General features: G+C 40.9%; 1 long non-coding RNA gene across 1 annotated transcript; it reads left to right on the forward strand.

The window, feature by feature from the left end:
• Window positions 1-388: 388 nt before the first annotated feature.
• LOC128313042 (uncharacterized) lies at window positions 389-14,751 on the forward strand. The gene is made up of 3 exons (XR_008293159.1): window positions 389-439; window positions 4,390-7,015; window positions 12,933-14,751. It is a non-coding gene; the product is annotated as an uncharacterized LOC128313042 (long non-coding RNA).
• Window positions 14,752-15,643: the final 892 nt, after the last annotated feature.

Consider the following 15,643-nt stretch of genomic DNA (forward strand, 5'->3'; position numbering starts at 1 on the left):
CGGGAACAGGATCCAGAGCAGAAAGAGAGGTACTGAGGTTGTGAGGAGTGGCTGATTATATACCTTCACGTTGGGAGGAGGTTAGGGATGCTTGAGTCTCAGAGGAATTTGGAAGCCAGGTTTCCCCCCCCCTTGAGGGGCAAGCTGTTGTTAGGATAAGGTCATTTCCTACTGTCTGGTAAACCCTTAGTCATGAGACCCTCCAGATGTGTATCAGGGGACCCTATGCTTGGAGGATGATGGCCAATATATATCTTGGGGGGTAGAGATAAAGGAAGTTTCCAAATGGATTTTCATATGTTAAAGTAGACTTACCAGATCCTGGAGGTTGGGCTAAGATCAAGCTAAGGTTGTCTTTTGCTTTTAGGGAAGTATTCACATTGAGGCAGCTGAAGTCCCAGAGGAAGGTCACTCTGTCTCAAGTACTCGCCACTAGGCTGTAAGTTATAAGAAACCTTAACTTTTTCTGTATTTGTTTTGCCTTTGTTCTCCGCACCAGTATACATACCTAAAAACAGTTTTAAGGGTTAATTTTAATTAATATATGTAGTTAAAACTACTAGAAATAATAGTACAATTAAAGTAGGATAAGAAAAAGATATGGATTTGTTTTGTCGAGGGAAAAGAAAGAAAACTTGTCCTAAAGTAAAACTCGTTATGGGAAAGAGAAAGGACAAAATCTGAATGTCAAAAAAAAAAATAATAATAAGTTGTAGAAGGTTTATGGGCAAGAAATCTTTGAAGGTAAATTTTATGTATGGTCACAAAATTCGAAGACTGGCTAATATTGGAATGAATTTAATTAAGTAATGAGTTTTAATGTCAAAAGTAAGCTGGTACAAAATTAAAATTTGGCTTTAAGATTTCATTTTTAAGGAATCTCTACACCTAACATGAGGCTCGAAGTCACAACCCCAACATCAAGAGTTGCATTCTCTATCAACTGAACTAGCAGGCACCTCCAAATTTGGTTTTTCTATGGGTTAGGAGGACAAACTTTTCTTGGACTATTGGTCTGCTCTTAGTATCAAGAGATTATGAAGGGTTTTTCTTTGCCTTTAAAGTAATGTGCCCAGAAAACAAAAAAAAAATTGTGTTTATCAAAATAATATTTGGTGCTTCATGTGGTCTTAATCAGGTCTTTGATTACTTAAGAAAACTGAATCTTCTCAATATTATAAGACCTACGTTTTCCCTTCCATCAGCCATTTAATGTTCTGTGTTTGCCTGCAAAATCTTTGTCACCATGGTTAAATGGATAACTAAGTATCATTAGTACTACATAGTAACTTATGATCCTATTTGATTAAGTGTTTTTAAAACTTTTATACACACACACATATTTATTTAAGTTCATTTACTTACTTATTTATATCTATCTATCTATCTATCTATCTATCTTTAAGTAATCTCTACACCCAGTGTGGAACTTGAACTCATGACCCCAAGATCAAGCATCTTATGCCCTTTTAACTGAGCCAGCCAGGCACCCCAACTTTTTAATATTTTTCACAAAGTTCCAAAAAATCAAATCCTAAACGAAGCTTTTTTTTTTTCTTAAACCTCAGAATAACTTTTTCAAGAGGGTCCTTGAAAAAAAAAACAAAACATTTGTTCTCTCTTTATAAAAGAAAGCTATTAAACTAAGTAAGCTTATTTGATATGTTACATTACATGGGAAACATTGTCAAATAAGTGACGTAAAACCTTCTTAGATTATGCTGTGTGGGTAAATATTATCAATATAAATGTTCTAGATATTCTATAAAATTCCTAAAATTATGATATGTGATATGTATAACATTATCAGTCATAAATCTAGTTATTGTCTGAAAATATCGTATGTTTACTTTTTTACTCAGATGATTTTACAAAAGAATTCCTGAAAAAGTGCTTCATCTTAAGGGAGACTCATGAAATGGAACCTAGAAAACACCTTAAAAAATTTTTTTTTAATGTTTATTGTTGAAAGAGAGAGAGAGACAGAGCTTGAGCGGGGGAGGGGCAGCGACAGAGGGAGACACAATCCGAAGCAGGCCCCAGGCTCTGGGCTGTCAGCACAGAGACCGACAACACGGGGCCCAAACTCACAAACCATGAGATCATGACCTGAGCTGAAGCCAGACGCTCAACTGACTGAGCCACCCAGGCACCCCTAGAAAACACCTTTTTTAAATTTTTTATTCTTTTTAATTTTTTTATTTTTTAATTAATTACTTTTTAAATGTACATCCAAGTTAGCATATAGTGCAACAATGATTTCAGGAGTAGATTCCTTAATGCCCCTTACCCATTTAGCCCATTTCCCCACCTACAACCCCTCCAGTAACCTTCTGTTTGTTCTCCATATTTATGAGTCTCTTATGCTTTGTCCCCCTCCCTGTTTTTATTTTTGTTTCCCTTCCTTGTGTTCATCTGTTTTGTCTCTTAAAGTCCTCATGAGTGAAGTCATATGGTGTTTGTCTTTCTCTGACTAATTTTGCTTAGCATAACACCCTCTAGTGCCATCTATGTAGTTGCAAATGGCAAGATTTCATTCTTTTTGATTGCCGAGTAATACTTCATTGTGTGTATATACATATATATATATATATATATATATATATATATATATATGTATACCACATCTCCTTTATCCATTCATCCATCAATGGACATTTGGGCTCTTTCCATACTTTGGCTACTGTCGATAGGGCTGCTATAAACATGGGGGTGCATGTGTCCCTTTGAAACAGCACACCTGTATCCCATGGATAAATGCCTAGTAGTGCAATGGCTGGGTCATAGAGTAGTTCCATTTTTAATTTTTTGAGGAACCTCCATACTGTTTCCCAGAGTGGCTTCACCAGTTTGCATTCCCACCAGCAGTGCAAAAGAGATCCTCTTTCTCTGCATCCTTCCCAACATCTGTTGTTGCCTGAGTTTTTAATGTGAGCCATTCTGACAGGTGTGGGGTGGTATCTCATTGTGGTTTTGATTTGTATTTCCCTGATGATGAGTGATGTTGAGCATTTTTTCATGTGTTGGATGGCCATCTGGATGTCTTCTTTGGAGAAGTGTCTATTCATGTCTTTTGCCCATTTCTTCACTGGATTATTTGTTTTTTGGGTGTTGAGTTTGATAAGTTCTTTATAGATTTTGGATACTAACCCTTTATCTGATATGTCGTTTGCAAATATCTTCTCCCATTCTGTCGGTTGCCTTTTAGTTTTGCTGATTCTTTCCTTCGCTATGCAGAAGCTTTTTATCTTGATGTGGTCCCCATAGTTCACTTTTGCTTTTGTTACCTTTGCCTCTGGAGACGTGTTGAGTAGGAAGCTGCTGCAGCCAAGATCAAAGAGGTTTTTACCTGCTTTCTCCTGGAGGATTTGATGGCTTCCAGTCTTATGTTTAGGTCTTTTATCCAGTTTGAGTTTATTTTTGTGTATGGTGTACGAAAGTGGTCCAGGTTCATTTTTATGTATGTTGCTGCCCAGTTTTCCCAGCACCATTTGCTGAAGAGACTGTCTTTATTCCATTGGATATTCTTTCCTGCTTTGTCAAAGATTAGTTGGGCATACGTTTGTGGGTCCATTTCTGGGTTCTCCATTCTGTTCCATTGATTTGAGTGTCTGTTTTTGTGCCAGTGTCTTGATGATTACAGTTTTGTAATATATCTTGAAATCCAGGATTGTGATGCCTCCAGCTTTGGTTTTCTTTTTCAAGATTGCTTTGGCTAATTGGGGCCTTTTTTGGTTCCATACTAATTTTAGGATTGTTTGTTGTAGCTCTGTAAAGAATGCTGGTGTTATTTTGATAAGGATTGCTAGAAAACACCTTTAAGATTATGAAACTGGGGGCACCTGGGTGGCTGAGTGAGTGAAGCATCCAACTCTTGATTTTGGTTCGGGTCATGATCTAACAGTTTGTGAGGCTGACAGTGCAGAGCCTGCTTGGGATTCTCTCTCACCCTCTCTCTCTGTTCCTCCCCCACACTCTCTTTCTCTCTCTAAATAAATAAACAAACAAACAAACACACAAATATTTTTTAAAAAAAGATCTTGAAACTGAACTGAGTATTCCAGAAAATGGAATAATGGGGAAAAAACAGATTTAAGGAGAACAAGAATTAATTACATGGGACTGAATAGACTGAGGATGATTATAACTTTTATGACTTTTTGTTTCAAATATTGCTGGTTGTTTAATTTTTTGTTTTTTCAGATATAACAAAACATTTCTTCTTAAACTAACTATGACTTATAGCAATTTGGCAAATTGTAAGCAGAATGGAAACATTTATCTTTTTCTTCCCTCTGGACCCCTCCAGAATTGGAAAACCTAGTGAATATTCTTATTTTTATGCCAATATATTTATTTGCATATGAGAATCTATTCTCCTTGGAACAGGACACGATTGGAAATACTGCTTGTATTACCAAGGCTTTGACTGGAATGTCTTCTTTGAGAGAGATGTCTATAGACCCAGATGTGGTCAGAGAGCTTTAAGGAACTAAGATTGACTTTATGGAGCCAGTGAAGTCCTTTGGAAATACTGGCCTGATACCTTGCTTACAGGGTTCCCAGCAGCTTACCAGGTGAGTAAAGAATGCCACTTCCTGGCAGGTGCAGGAATCTCAGGATATTTCAGGGACCTTGAGAAGAGAGGAATGAACCCAAATCTATAAATTTTGCAGGTGAAGTCCGATGGCAAGTATTTGGCTTGGCTTCTTGGTCTCGAGATCAGAAGTTTAATTTGGTGGTTCCTTATGAGAAGTTGCAGCCTATATGATTAACTGCCATTCTTGTTGCAAATAATAAAGCATTATGCAAATCATAAAATTATGCAAATAATAAAGGCCAACTTTGCTGAAATTAGACTTATGTTGCAAATAGATTGGTCTTACTTTGTTTATCTTTGCCAGAAATTGAGGTGATTATGGAGGGAAAAAATGTTTCAGTAGCACACCTTTGGGATTACTAGATTCTGATACTGTTCATTGTAAACTGGACTAGATCCCGACTCTACCAGGGGCCTCTAATGTCTGTTGACAACTCTCCAAACTAATGCTTTCAATTTTTGTCTCACCCATCTGACTTGAAATCATCGGGAAATGAAGCTACTCTTTTACCTGAAGCCCTACCAACGAAATATGAATGACTTAACATAAAGTTTAGAGAAATCACCACAACAGCTCATGTATGGATAATCTTCATGCCAGATTGACACGGCCTGCTCTCACTCCGTCTAGATGTGCTTCAAGATGAACACTTAAAAGTCATCTCAACTGGCTGCCTTCAGCACTCAGAAGCTGAATTGATAATTTGCTCCAATCATTAACTAATGTTTTTTTTTCTTTTATCCCCATAAAAATGTCTCTTATTTAATACCTGATTACTTGAACCATTGGCCTAATTTTGGGAGCATACCTGCATCGCTGTCTTCTGAAATGAGTTTAACTGAACTGACTTATTGTCAGGACTAAGAGACTGTTGTCAGTAAGATGAAATCATCTACCAACTTAGCCTCTGGACTAAAAAACTTTTTGGAGAAGTTTCAAAGGAGCAAAATTCACCGCCCCAAAATGAGTCTCTTTGGCATGTGGATAATTGTAGGTTAATTACTTTTAAGAAACCAAAGGTTCAAGAAGAACTTTTGATCTTACAGTAACTGCCTAAAGGAACTTAGACCAAGGATCTTCTCCAGAAAGGGAGCTACCACCATATCACCATAGAGGATTACAGTACGATGTGATTTAGGGGTACACAGGGAGGAAGTTACGTTCCATTGTTTCTGTATGGTCCAGCAGATATTTGTTTACAAAACATGTACTCTTTTTCATCTTCTTATGAATTGACTTCCTTCCCTTATGAACTGACCTGGGGCGCCTGGGTGGCTCAGTCAGTTAAGCGTCCGACTTCGGCTCAGGTCATGATCTCACAGTCCGTGAGTTCGAGCCCCGTGTCGGGCTCTGTGCCGACAGCTCAGAGCCTGGAGCCTGTTTCTGATTCTGTGTCTCCTTCTCTCTCGGACCCTCCCCTATTCATACTCTGTCTTTCTCTGTGTCAAAAAAAATAAGTAAACGTTAAAAAAATTAAAAAAAAAAAATCAAGTTCCAGGCCCTTACCTCTTTCTCCTTAGCTCTGGATGGCGTATAAGACTTAATTGCCTGACTGACCGGGGGCCTCCTATCCTGATGGAGCCCCTGTATGAATGCAATTAAATTGATTTTCCCCTGTTAATCTGTTGCAAGTCAAATTAATTCTTAGACTAACCAAAAGAATATTGTAGGGTAGAGGAAACGTTTCCGGCCCAATATAAGTCCACGTTTATCTTCATTAACATATAGGTCAATGAATAGGAAGAACTGGTTAGAACAAGAATTCTTAAGGGACATCTGGTTATTGGCAAAAGAATAGACAAATAGATCAATGGAACAGAATAGAGAGCCCAGAAATAGACCCATAAATACACTCAACCGATGTTTGACAAAGAAGCAAAAGCCATCCAATGGAGAAAAAAAGAGTCTCTTCAACAAATGGTGCTGGAACAACTAACTGGACACCCACCTACAAAGAAGTGAATCTAGCCCCCAACCTAAAACCCTTCACACAAAGTAACTCAAAATGGACCATTGACCTGAGAGGAGCCAAGATGGCGGAACAACATGGAAGTTTTTTTGTGTCTCCTGCCCATGAAACGGACCATATACCTGAATGTAAAATGCAAAACTTTAAAACTCCTGGAAGACAACAAAGGAGAAAAATCTAGATGACCTTGGATATGATGATAACTTTTTTACGTGTAACACAGCAGTATGCTCCATTAGAGAAAGAATCGACAAGATGGATTTTATTAAAATTAGCAACTTCTGCTCTACAGACAATGTTGTCAAGAGAATCAGAAGACAAGTCACAGACTGGAAGAGAATATTTGCAAAAGTCCTATCTGATAAAGAGCATCCTGTCCATTCCCTTCATTCTGCTGAGGTCCAGAGAAGCAAAATGCCTTGTCCAAGACCACTGAGTGGGAAAGGTAGGTCTAAAATCAGGTCTCATCTCTTCCTTCCTAACTTAGGTCCCCAGGGATAGCCTTTTGTTGTCTAAGCCCCCCCCCTCCCCCCCCCCCCCCCCCCCCGCCACTTTGTCATGGCTCTCAGCTTCCTGGGAAATAGCCTGTCATAGTAGTTCCTTCTCCTGTCATCAAAATTCTTCAGTACCTTGCTGCCTTGGGAAACAGTAAACAAATGCATACTCTGAAGTTAATGACCCACTTAGCTTAGGGCATTTGCATTTCTAAGAGGTTGTTAAAGATGACAATGTTTTAGCACAAAGACATGAGTTCTCAGAGGACGTTTCTGGGGTAGACTGGTGAGGTTAGTGCGGGGACCTGGCCGAGATACCTCAAACCAGAGTCTCCATAACTCAGTCATTCTTTCTCCTTTCTTCCCTTCTGGTTGTCTTTCCTCCCAGGCTTTCTCTTCTTTTGGATCAGCAGCTGATTGTAGTGCTGCATAGGGTGGCTTAGTTCTTAAGGAAGTGGCTGTAATGAGGAAACCCTAGAGAGAACTGATAAAACAATCACGGGGATCCACTAAAAGGGTGGTCAGAGTATTAAGAGGAAGAGAAACAAAACCCAGCCAAGCAGCGAAGAGCAAAGAGCACCTTCTGTATCAAGCGGCCAGAATCGGAGAGTGTCTGGCAGTGGGGTCCTTGGAGTTTATAGCATTAATTGGCCCTTTCCAAAGGGGGTCCATAGATAATGTTCCCCACTGGAAGCAGTAGACTAGACTCTCCCGGTCCTTTAATGACAGTTATGACTGATGGGATTTTGGAGCGATGGGCATCCAGAGCTGACAGCCAGGAAAGAATTCTTGAGAAGTCTTTGGGGTGCAAAAATGGTGATTTTATTAAAGCATGGGGACCGGACAGAAAGCGTTGCCCTGAGATTGTGAACAGTGACTGGTTATATACTATGGAGTTAGGGGAGGTAAAGGCCAAAGGGAAACCTCCAGAGGGACTTTCATATGCTAAAGAGGACTCATAAAATGCCAGGGACCTTACTATTGTCAAGCTAAGGTTGTCTTTCTTCTAGCAAAGCATTATCGTTAACACAGTAGGAGTTCCTGGAGATTAGGCTATTGACACGATTGCCCTTTTCTTGTAATATTACTAAGATATTTATAAACTGAAGGCGTCTCATGTCCCGAAGGACTGTGAGCTCTATCAGTTAACCATTGGTTTTCTGTCCCTTTCCTTTGTCCTTGGGCAGTCAGGAGTGCCAGAGGACTATCACACATATCCTACCTGGAGGTGGGGGGTTGTTAGCTTGTGCTTGGCCCTCAGCTTGCCTTCTGCTCCCTCATCAGATAACATATCAAAGATCACACAGCTCGGGGACCCTAGGTGGCTCAGTCGGTTAAGCGTCCGATTTTGGCTCAGGTCGTGATCTCACAGTTTGTGAGTTTGAGCCCTGCATGGGGCTCTGTATTGACAGCTCAGAGCCTGGAGCTTGCTTCGGATTCTGTCTCTGTCTCTGTCTCTCTCTCTATGTCCCTCCTCCACTTGTGCTCTCTCTCTCTCAAAAATAAATAAAGTGTAAAAAAAATAAATTTTTTTTTACAGATTACACAGCTAGCAAGGGTGAGATTTTTGATCATCTGGGTTTGTCTGTCTCCAAAATCCATGCTTGTAATCACTGGAATTTCTTGACTTTTTGGTGGGGGGGGTGGGGGGGGACTTCCTGATTTTTAAATCATCTCTGTGCTGACAGCTCAGAGCTTGGAGCCTGCTTTGGATTCTGTGTCTCCCTCTCTCTCTGCCCCTCCCCCACTCATGCTCTGTCTCTCCCTGTCTCAGAAATAAATAAACATAAAAAAAATTAAAAAAAAAAAACAAGGGAAACATCCAGGAAAACTGAGTGACTCCCCAAGATGGCCCAAGCCATCACTTTAAATGTTATCTTCAGCTAAAGACAAAAGAATAAAAAATTGGAAGGGGGAACCAGTTATAGGAAGTTACTGGCAAAAGCATAGAAAAACATAAAGTTCTTACAGAGACTTAAGTCTGTGCCCTCTCCATTGATAAGGGTTTCTTGTGATTCAGAGTCATCCTTCTCATCTTGGTACCGAGAGAGACACCCTTAAAACGTGGAGATTCCCTTATAAATGTAAATATAAAGTTAACTCCTACTTGGTTTTCAGAGCTTCTCTTGTGTCTGCTCTTACTTAAAAATATGCTAAAGAGGCATGTTTTGGGGCGGCATATTCTGCTCCCCTTCACAAAAAATCAACAACAGCCAACTAGGCTTTTGCAAATAATGCAACTGCTTAAGCGAGAGCCAATAAAATGATTACCTTGCTTTGCCATCACCTTTTCTCTATAGAAGTCTTTCCCCAAGCTTCTGTCGGTGGACTGCTCCAAAACACTCCAGATTCCCAACAGGAATTGATTTTTGCTCAAATAAACTAAGACATTTTAATATGCCTCGGTTTATCCTTTAACTGTTTCTTCATGTGCAGAGGATGATATACTTTACCTTCTGAAATTGTTGTGTTAAGGATAATATGTATAAAATACCCCCTCCCCGGTAAGCATTCATATGCTTATATAACTATTAGTTTTGGTCTCTTAATGTGTTAACTATATATTACTCTATGCTTTTGTTTTGTCAAATGACAATGAAGGAACAAGTTTTATGTCCTTTATTTTAGGGAGTCTGACATGATAGAGAATAATGAAGTTTTGGAGTGATGGTGGGGTGGTCCAGAGCCAACGACCAATAAAGAATTCTTGATGGTGTCTTTGGTGCAAAAAGGTGATTTTATTAAAGCACGGGGACAGGACCCGTGGACAGGAAGAGCTGCACTGGGGTTGTGACAGTAACTCATTATATGCCTTCAGGTTGGGAGAGGATCAGGGATAGATTAAGTCTAAGGAATTTTGGAAGCAAGGATTCCAGGACCTTGAGGGGCTAGCTGTTGGTGGAGAAACACTATTTATCACCTTTAATGAAACCTCAGTCTTGAGACCCTTCAGATGCATATGAGGGGCGGTGGGGGGGAGGGGGGCATAAGCTTGGAGCATGATTGCCGGCATATAACCTGGGGCAGTTGAAATAAAGGAAGTGAATTACAGGATCCTCAAGGTTGGGACAGTATTAAGCCAAGGTTTTCTTCTGCCACTAGCAAAGTGTCATCCTTTTTGCAGCTGAGCTCCTAGAGGGAGGTCACTCTGCCTGTTTCAAGGACTTGTCAATGGAATATAGACAGTAAGGGAATTTAATTTTTCATTTGCCTTAGTTTCCCACATCACCATGGCAAGCACTTAAACCCCTTTCCTTTGTTCTTGGGTAGCAGGAGTGTCCCATCACACAGATCCCACCAGGGGTGGGGGTGGGGCGGGGTGCTAGTTTGTGCTTTGGCCCCCTCAGCATGCCTCATGTTCAGTCATCAGAGAAGGGGCTTCATTTGGTCCATTAAACTGAAGCACTGGAAATCAGGGAGAAGTTTTTAACGGGCAGAATGACAGGATCAGCAGCATCGTGGACCAAGTGTGGTCTTTGGTGGCAAACTCAAAAATCATATAGGTTACCCCCTATGCTAGAGCTCCAGAAATACAGATGATAGCATTATGGTAGGAAAAGATAGGATAAAATAGGATTAGGATTTGAGGTCCCTGGGTGGGGGAAAAACACTTATTTTGGAATAATGCTGGGAGTGTCTGACTCCCTCAGGCTCAAGGTTCCTCTTAAGAATGTAACAGGCCCCTATGGGAATGCAAGCTGGTGCAGCCACTCTGGAAAACAGTATGGAGGCTCCTCAAAAAACTAAAAATAGAGCTACCCTACGACCCAGCAATTGCACCACTAGGGATTTATCCACGGGATACAGGTGTGCTGTTTCAAAGGGACACATGCACCCCCGTGTTTCTAGCAGCACTTTCAACAATAGCCAAAGTATGGAAAGAGCCCAAACTGTCCCTTGACGGATGAATGGATAAAGAAGATGTGGTATATAGATACAATGGAGTATTACTCGGCAATCAAAACGAATGAAATCTTGCCATTTGCAAAGATGTGGATGGAACTGGAGGGTATTATGCTAAGTGAAATTAGTCAAAGACAAATATCGTACGACTTCACTCAGCTGAGGACTTTAAGAGACAAAACAGATGAACATAAGGGAAGGGAAACAAAAATAATGTAAAAACAGGGAGGGGGACAAAACAGAAGAGACTCATAAATATAGAGAATAAAGGTTGTGGGAGGGGGGATGGGCTAAATGGGGAAGGGGCACTAAGGAATCTACTCCTGAAATCATTGTTGCACTACATGCTAACTAATTTGGATGTAATTTTAAAAATAAAAAACTAAATTAAAAAAAATAAAAAAGAATGTAACAGACCCCACCTACTCCCCCTCAGGTTTCCCTCAGGAATTTGACTGAAAGACCTAAGTATGGCCATAGGTCACTCCTCCTACAGTGGAAACCAGTCAATCAGGAATGGACAACCCAGCACCCAGAGTTATCCAGCCAATAAGGGTAGGAGCTGAGAAGGAACAAGGGGGAAGGGAAGGGGGTTGTGACCAGAACCTCCCAAAACGAGGCCCATGGCCTGTGATCCTCGGGCATTCACTTTCTAATGTCTGCACTGTAAAGTGAGCTTTCCTCCTACTCTTTCTGATCTTACACTCTAATAAGCTCTTGCCTGCTACTCATTTTGTGCCCATCTCGGTAGTCTTCGAAGCCGCGGGACAACCAACCGTGGGTATTGAGGTAAAGAAAATCCTGCAACAGCATTACATTTCCAACTGGCAGAATGAGAAAGAAGAATGGCAAAGCAGGTATGAAAGGGTGAAAGGGGGTCGTGATGAGAGGGGAAGGCACCAGGATTCTAATGCCAGTGTGTTGGGCGGAAGAAGTCCCTGTAGTGGTGTCAGCATGTTCTCATTCTAATGAGCTTGATTTTGATTTCTCTGGCATTTGTAGAGGACCAGATGTCAGGTGGGGCTTCCCTCAGTTGTGAAATATACACTCAAATTTCAACACTTTGTAATTTGGCAACAGTGGCAGCGAGGAGGGAGCCTCAGGCAAGCTGTCACCCGCAAACACAGCGCGCCCCCCACCCCAGGTGTGACATTCCTCAGGCTCTCCTGGCTGCCCAGGAACAAAGGAAAGGGGAAAACATGGTTAACTGATCAGAGATCACAGTCACGGAGCACTGGGGTCTCCATCAGTTTACAAATATCTTGGTAAATTACAAGAAAAAGGCGATCTTATCAATCGCCTAATCTCCAGAAACCTGTAGACTCGGTTTCTTGGAGCCCCAACCTCACCCTTCCATCGTGATATGGGGAACCAAGGCAAGAAGGAAATGGCAGGTGAGATTAAATTTCCTTATAACTGGCAGCCCAGTGACAAATACTTGAGGCAAAAACAGAGTAGAACATTTCTCCAGGAACCCCCTACTGCGGTAATGTTAATGCCTTCCTAGAGGGAAAACAACCTTAGCTTGATGATAGCAAAACCCCTGGCATCTTTTGAGTCTTCTTTAGCATATGAAAGTCCTTGTAGATGCTTCCCTTTGGCCTTTACCTCCCCCGACTCCATAGTATATAACGAGTCACTCCTCACTACCCCAGTGTCCCTCTTCCTGCCCGTGGGTCCTGTCCCTGTGCTTTAATAAAATCACCTTTTTGCACCAAAGATGTCTTTTTTCTTGGCCATCAGCTCCAAAACCACTACTCCAAAACCCCATCATTAGTAGTCAAGAATTCTTAGTAGGGTTGTTTCTATGAGTCTCACTTTTGTAAAAGTGTCAGGGACTCTCTTGCTCAAAAGTAGATCCCAACATTTAAAAACAGAAACAAATAAGACCACTTAATTCATGCTCTAACTGAAACCCATGGTGCTCATTTTGTTTGTTTGTTTGTTTGTTTGTTTCTTTAGTAGGCTCCTTTCCCAGTGTGGGGCTTGAACTCAGGACCCTGATATCAAGAGTCATATGCTTCAGACTGAGCCAGCCAGGTGCCCCCCATTGTGCTCATTTCTTATTGCACTTTCTTGAGGCATTGATGAAAGTATTTGCAAGGACCAGAGAACATTCCAACCATCAGGCCAGAAAAGCCCTGATAGCAAGAGATGCTTAGAAGACCACCCCCATACACCCCTTTCCTGGTCAATGATCAAGAACACATACTGACCCCCACCCATGATCATGTGCTCTCGGCCTGCTCTCTTGTATGTACTGCCCCTCCCCCCCCACCTCTCCTTATGAAATTCTAGGTGTCCATCTTGTAGGTGAAGCAGTTGGTTGGGAAGGCTTGATTGTCTCTCACCTCCCCTGGCTGCTGGCACCAAAACCAATTTTCCCCTTTCTCTTCCCAAACCTCATCTGTTGCATTATTGTCTTCTTGAGTGATGAGTTTGGCTGCTTGTTAGGCCACAGTCTTGGCAAACCCAGACAGGAGAGGTGACCTTGATTTGTCCAGGGCCCTTGGGATTCATTCCCCTAGTTGGAGCAGTTGGCCAGGGCAGTGCACCGGGGCTTACTCATTCATTTCCTGAGTTAGTGGCTGTGATAGATCGTTCAGTAACAAAAGCATCAGACTGGAACAGTATTTGCCTCTAAATGACCAAAAAACTTAAAAATGCCCATGGGTAAAGATCTGATGAGAGTTCATTTCACAAGCAAGTGTAGTTATTTCTGTGGCAAAAAATAATTTAGGGTAATAACTGAACAATGAGACTACTGACAAATTTCTAGAACCTTTAAACAATTTCTGGAATACCTAAATCAGTAAATAGATCCACATGCGTATAACCTAAGAAGGTTTAACATCACTTCTTATTTTTCAATGCTTCCCATATAACTTAACATACCAAATAAGCCTAATTAGTTTAATATCTCTCCTTCACAGAGGTGATAAGTCCTTTGAGGTTTCCAGGGACCCTGTAGGAAATCTGAAATCACAAAGACTCTATTTAGAATGATTTAGAAAAGTTGTCAAAATGGCAAAGGGTTTGAACATTTGACTAAATAAAATCGCAGATCATTATGAAATAATACATAATTACCTATTTAATGAAAGTGACAATAAAAGATTTTAAAGGCAAATATGGAAGGTTACATAGTTATGAGCTCTTAATAAAATATTATTGAGCTTAATAAAATAATAAAAGAGCTGATACTTAGCTCTTTTAATATGAGCTAAAACTTAGCTCTTTTAATATTGAGAAGACTGAATTTTCTTAAGTAATCAAAGACCTGAAAAAGACAACATGAAGCACAGGAAATTATTTTGGTAAGACACAAAATCATTGCTTTCCAGGTAGATTAGCCAAAAGGTTAAAAAAAAAAAAAACAACTTTCAGGAGCGTGGGTGGCTCAGTGGGTTGAACATCTGATCCTTGCTTTCGGCTCAAGTCATGATCCTGGGGTTGTGGGATGGAGCCTTGTCAGAGTCTGTGCTGAGCGTGGAGCCTGCTTAAGATTCTCTCTCTCTCTCTCTCTCTCTCTCTCTCTCTCTCAAATAGAATAACAAAACTAAAAAAAAAAAAAAATCTTTCACAGCTCTTACCGAGAACAGACCAATATGGTTGGACCTAGAGAATATCCTAAATGAAATAAGTCAAACAAAAATATCAGACGATTTCAATTATAAGTGGAATCTAAAAGGCAAAACAAATGAACAAACAGTAGAAACAGACCCCATAAATAGAGAGCAAACTGCTGGTGGCCGGTGGGGAGGGAGTGGGGGGAAGGGCAAAATCGGTGAAAGGGAATGGGAGGTACAGACTTCCAGCTATGGAATGAATAAGTCATGTGGATGAAAGATACAGCCCGGGGAATATAGTCAATGGTGTTGTAAAGCGCTGTATGGTGGCTGATGGTATTTACACCTGCCTGAGCATAGCGTAGTGTAGACTTGTCCAATCACTATGTTGTACACCTGAAACTAATGTAACATTGTGTGTCAACTATACTTCCATCAAAAAAAAAAAAAAAAAGGGAGCTGACCAAGAGTCCAAGGAAACTTTGTCCTTTTGAAAGAGGACTTCAACTACCTTCACTTTGACCTCAAACTTTCTAATTGATGAAATGCTTCTTCAACTCAACTCTGGCAAAAGACCTTGCGGGCAAAGCTTCCCATGATGGGAACTGAAACTACCCCTCAAGCAATCAGGAGTGCCCCGAGCCAGCAAGACGAAGCTTGAGATTGAACCTAAGATAATGATGCACCTGACCTTGACTGCCCACATGCATGTACTCCCCCATCTTTGTCCCACATTTTCCTTATATAAACCTGGAAGTATTTTCAGCACTTTGGAGACCGTCTTGGAGCCGTTCCTCTGCTGTCTTCCTGGTGGTGGCCTCACTGAAATAAATTCTTTTTCTTCTTTTACCACTACTCAACTCTCTGCCTGTGGATTTTGTCAGGGGTGGGTGGCCGGATCTCGTCTGTCTGGGACTCCCAGAGCCTGCTGTTCTTGTACACCTGCACCCCAGCTACATTTTCGACAAAGAGAAAGCCAAATTCTAATTTTGCATCGGTGTATTTTTTATATTAAAATTCTTTTTTAAACTTTATTTATTTATTTTGAGAGAGAGAGACAGAGAGAGCCGGGGAGGGGCAGAGAGAGAGGGAGAGAGAATCCCAAGC

The sequence above is a fragment of the Acinonyx jubatus genome, chromosome E4 (assembly GCF_027475565.1).
Source record: "Acinonyx jubatus isolate Ajub_Pintada_27869175 chromosome E4, VMU_Ajub_asm_v1.0, whole genome shotgun sequence".
NCBI lineage: Eukaryota > Metazoa > Chordata > Mammalia > Carnivora > Felidae > Acinonyx > Acinonyx jubatus.